Genomic DNA, 5,657 nt, shown 5'->3' with positions numbered 1-5,657 from the left:
GGCCTGGAAGGAGTGGGGCAAGAAATCCACACCCTCTAGTCACTTTGATTTGCAGCCTTCTGATTTGTTGAAGATGTCGAAGGCCAAAATCTAGGCCGAGATGATGAAGCGGCATTCCCGGCCATTAATGGGTTTCGTTAAGCTTCGACTCAACGTTCATCGGACTCCGGTAATGCAATCTGAGTTTTGTTTCATTTTTTTATTTCTCTGTTGGATTGCTATGGTGAAAGTCATTGAATATATATGTATGTTTTGGTCACTGGATTTGATAATTTGAGTATAGGTTTATGAATGTTTGTGCTAATTAGTGACAGTTTTTTAGAACTAAACTGGGTTTGCTTAATCGTTTTCCCAATTTCTCTAAGTTATGGATTTGGGTGTGGAATGATTCCTTGGTTTTGATTTCAGGTAAGGGGAATGACGAACCCCTAAATGTTTTTTTTCTTTTTTTTTAATATCAGTTTTTTTTTAATTTTTCTTTAAATTTCAAAATTTATTAAAAAAAAAAGAGCCAAAACGATGTCGTTTTGGCTCAATTAACGGCAGGACATAACTGGGGTTTAACGGAGTACCAAATTGATAGCAATTGAAAGTTAGAGGACTGAAATGACAAAACTGAAAGTTAGAGGGCTGAAATGAAAAAGACTGAAAAGTTAGAGGGCCAATTTTGCATTTTTGCCTTTTTTTTAATATTTGTGCATCATATTTGTACGGTTTTTAGACCCCTTAAAACACAACCAGATTAACCTAGTTATTTAGCCAAGTGATTAACTTAGGTAAATTATGCAGATCTAGGTTAACAAATATAAATCATATCATTCACAAGTGTGGAAAATAATTAACACAATGATATGATAACCCAAGAAAACCAAACCAGTAAAAAATCTAGGGAGGATTTAACCTAGCTATTCTCAAGGTAAAATAAATCCACTATGAAAGAATTGAGGTTTACACAATAGCGACTTAGACCACTAACATCCTATTGCTGCCTCGAGTGGGAAACTTACTACTACGACCACGTGACAGCTCCGAGTCCACGGACTACTTCTTTCTTGGATTCCCAGCAAGCACAGACACTCTCGCTTGTATATCTTTAAACTCTTGAATCTGCAACTGAATTGATCACCAAGCTCTTGACATCAATCTAGATCTTGATAACCCTAAGTGTATGTGAAGGCAAACACCTCTAGATCTCACAAGAGATTCACACACACAGCATAAAGAGCAACCTTAAAACGTGGCTAGGGTTTTTTCTTTTGTACTTAAGACAAAACATAAAACCCTACACGTCAAACCGGGCTTGGGATGAGTTGGAAAATTCTGTAGAAAAACAATTTGCACGAGCTTCGATCGATCAAATTTAATTTTTGATCGATCGAATCAGGCAGATTTACACAGTAAATCCTGTAGTGACCTCGATTCCAACTTTTACACTTAAACATACTTTGAGTAAGACTAAAACAAGACTAAACGTTTTGATCATAGTTTGCCAACATTATAAAATGAAGTTCTAATACATTTGAACCTAAAGTCTTAGAACCCAACAATATTTCATGCCTTTGATTTACTCTGATTATATTATATGGATTGTATACTCTATTGAATTTGGGTTTAAAAGTTTGGAAGTTTTGATGTCTCAAATCATTTTGAATTGTTCAGTAGATTTCAAAGTCTTATAGAATATCTCAATATATAGCAAACTAAAGTTTTTTTATTTTTTTTATATTATTTTTTAAATAAGTATATAGCAAACTAAAGTATAGCATGCATGATTCAAGGATTGTGTTTTTTTTAAGTAATTTTTTTTAATAAGTATATAGCAAACTAAAGTATAGCATGGACGATTCAAGGATTGTGTAGGCAGACAGGGTGAGAAGAAGAAGAAGAAAAGGAAGAGGAAATGAAAAGCCACAAATACAAGAATATGAGGAAACATCTCAAGAAGCAGACTTAAAGTGGCTTTCTTTGGTGAAAGTTGAAAAATATTGTAATCTCAAATTATAATGAATGCAAATTATTAATTTTTCTCAAAAAAATAGAAAAGCTAGTATATATATAATTAAAACCAAAATTAAGAGAAAATCCAATTAGATTCTAAATTAGATTTTAATTGTTGTCCAATTTGCCCCACGTGTCCTATTGAAGTTTTTTTTTTTTAAATTAAATTTTGTTCTAGGTGAGTTATTGTTGTGCAACAGATGAAGAGTCTAATATAAATAAACCATAAAAACTCAATAAAAAAAAAGGTAAGCTCATGTGTATATGAAAGAAACTAAAAAAATATAATGAGAGAGAGAGAGAGAGAGAGAGAGAGAGAGAGAGTAAAACTCATTTATGATTTAAAAAATTGTGTAACTCTTACACTAGGTATAATTTGAATCTATATATGCGTGCAATTGTAATTGTTTTTTATTATACCGTGTATATGCACGAGTTATATACTATTATATATTTAAAGTCAAAGCTGGGAGAATATCCAATTAAATTCTAAATTAGATTCTAATTGTTGTCTAATTTTGTGTCATCTATCCTATCTAATTTTTTAAAAACATTTTGTTCTAGGTGAGTTAATGTTGTGCAAAAGACGAAGAATATAATTAATATAAATAAACCATAAAAAATCCCAATAAAAAATGAAAAAAGAGTAAATTCATGTGTATATAAAAATAAAAAATAAAAGGAGAGAGAGAGTAAGACTCAAGTATGTATCTATGGCTTACAAAAATGGGTAACTCTTACATTATGTATAATTGAACCCTTATATGAGGGTGATTGTAATTGTTTTTAATTGTATTGTGCATATGCATTGGTTATACGCTAGTGTTGGTGAATGGTGAAGATGGTTAAATGACATGTTCTTTAGGTCCATTAAGCTTAACATTCAATAAATAATTTTTTAAATTGTTTTTTGAATATGAAGAATAAATTTTGAAGTGTCAGTATCATTTTACAATTAAAAATTATTTTAAAAAATTAGATATATTTACTAAATATTATTAGCTATAAATTATTTATAGTTAAAAATATTTTGGTTGTTAATTTTTTTAAAGTGCTTTTAAAAAAATTTTAGTTTAATTATTTAAAGTAAGAAAGAACTTCAAATATACAATTATATCTGTGAAGTACAGAAATTTAATATGGTAATAGTGCCTCGTGTCATACTTGATGTCGAGAAGGCCAGTGCAGTTCCGAGAAGGCCATATCCTTGGATGGCAAGGCCAGGGAGGTGAGCCATGGCCACATCGATGGCACATCACTAGAGGAGGTCTCATTGTAGAGGAAGAACTTCAGAGATGGGGATAAACCCTGACATGACTGAAAAGATGGTTGCACCACATTTAATGCACCCCACCAAACCCACTGGCTCATTTATGTAAAGAAGACCCCTGAATGGTGCTGCATTGGTTGCTGTAACTCACAAAAGACCTGGGAAGGGCATCTGATGGGATAACCACTCGAATAACGGCCTGTACGATCAACAAGTGGAAGGCCAAGATCAGCTGAAAGAGGCTATATAATGTAAAAGATCTTCTAGGGGGAGGATCATTGAAAAATGGGAGAAAAGGATACTGTAGCAAGTTTTCAAAATCGCGATTTGAATCGTAGGATCGCACGATTTTACGTTCCCACTACACCAAAATGTTTAGAATCGCACTATGATCGTAAAAATGGTAGGATCGTATAGGATCGTGTAGGATCCTACTGATCCTATTAAAAACATAAATTTTTAGTTTTTTTTATGGGATAAATTTTTTGTTTTGATGAAACTTTAAGGGTTTTTATTTTTTCATGTTGTGATAGTATGACTTTTTATTCTTTATTTTATAAAATTATGTTAACCTAAGCAAATGTTTTCTAGATTCTAGTTCACTTATAATCAAAATGAAGAAACGCTTCATCATTTCTAAATGAAAATTTTGATGTTGGCTTTGCTGCCTTTTAAGCTATACTATTGTTAAATTTGTTTGATCAATATACTAATTTGTGTTCTAATATTACTAAATTATTTTTTTATATATAATTTTATCAGTTATGGTTGTATTTGTATATTGATTGATTGATTTTTTGAGCATACTCTTTAATTGTTGCTGAGTGGTATAACTTGAATAGTTAAGTGTGAAATTGTATTTTGATGTATTTTGCAGCTCTAGTATACAAATATATAATGTCTACATAGATAATGAAATGGATGATGATGATTAGGAATTTAGGACGGTGACTATAAGAACTTTAGAATGAGAATAATTAAATATTCACTTCACCTAAATATTTATCTTGCTTTTGGATTTCATATTGTAGTTAGCTAGTTTCTATTTGATAACTTATTTTGGATTTCAAACTTGGAACTTGGAACTTAGAATTTGGAAAATATTTTCCATATGTTTTGATAAATATTTTGGTATTTGGTTGCTAATTAAACATTTATTGAACTTTTTAGATACATTAGGTCTAAACTTAAATATATTTGTTTCGTTAATATAGACTTAGGGATGTATGACATTCAAATTACATCATATGATGTAAATCTAAGTTTTTTTTATGGATGTATTTATAATTTATATGATTATTCAACATACAAAGCCATTATCAATGTGTTTTTTGCTTTAAATCTAAAAATGTGTAGGATCTTACGATTCATGATCCGATTCTATGATCTAAGATCCCTCCTACCTTCAACAATCCTATGTAGGATCCCGATTTTGACAACCTTAGTAGCAACTAAGAATTGAAATTGTAATCAAGTCTGAAGAAATATATTCAAGAACTACTCTCCTCGGACTTTGCCGAAAAGGGATTTTCTTTGCACACAACTTAAATTTTCTTTGTTTTCTTATTGTCCCTAAACCCTTGTGCGCGTTGCTCAATCCATTGAAGCCTAATTTTTAAGCCAATTTTCTACAAATTCATTGTGTTGGACTTTTTGGGCCCTAATCTAGTCACTTCTTGGGCTTCGGACTCAATACCCGCCCCTACAATATCTTTAACCAAATTACCAAAAAGTATGATGAAGCAAATGTTATTAAATAAGTGCCTAAAGTAGTTTAGAAGTTATAATAAGTCTTTTTATGAGTTTGGTATTTAAAATTTTTAATTACTGCCTATCTTATTTTCGTACTTAAAAGGAAAAAAGTAAAAGAAATTGACTGTAATTTTTTTTAGAAGAAAAATTGCCTGCATCTTAAGCAGGATGGACCATATATATATTTTGCAATCAATTCAACTAGCTCCGTGCCTTTATCATCATGGTGGATCAGTATTAAACTAAGGTCAGTATCTTAGCCATATCTTGGTACTATTCGAAGAGTAAACAATTATTTTTCTCTTTTGCCTATCAACTTTTTTAAGCTAACAAATTGTTTTCCTCATCTACACTACTCTTACTCTCCACACAAAGAGAGTGACTGTAGATGAGCAATAAAATTTGCCTATTTTGTAGATGCGGTTGGAATTGATTTTCAAGGCTTCACTTTGGTTTTGCTTATGATTTTGGTTTTAGCTTTTCTGTTAGGATTGCCATTGGCCTTTTTCCCAAATGCATAACTCGCCTCTTCTTCTTCTTTTTTTTTTTTTTTCGGCTCTCTTTTTTAAAGCATGTTCCATTTACATTTATCTGAGAATTGGTGGTGACTCTCTAAAAGGGGGAATGCATTATGCAT

This window comes from Castanea sativa, chromosome 10 (assembly GCF_040712315.1).
Source record: "Castanea sativa cultivar Marrone di Chiusa Pesio chromosome 10, ASM4071231v1".
Lineage (NCBI taxonomy): Eukaryota > Viridiplantae > Streptophyta > Magnoliopsida > Fagales > Fagaceae > Castanea > Castanea sativa.
Note: the sequence above shows the minus strand (reverse complement) of the source record.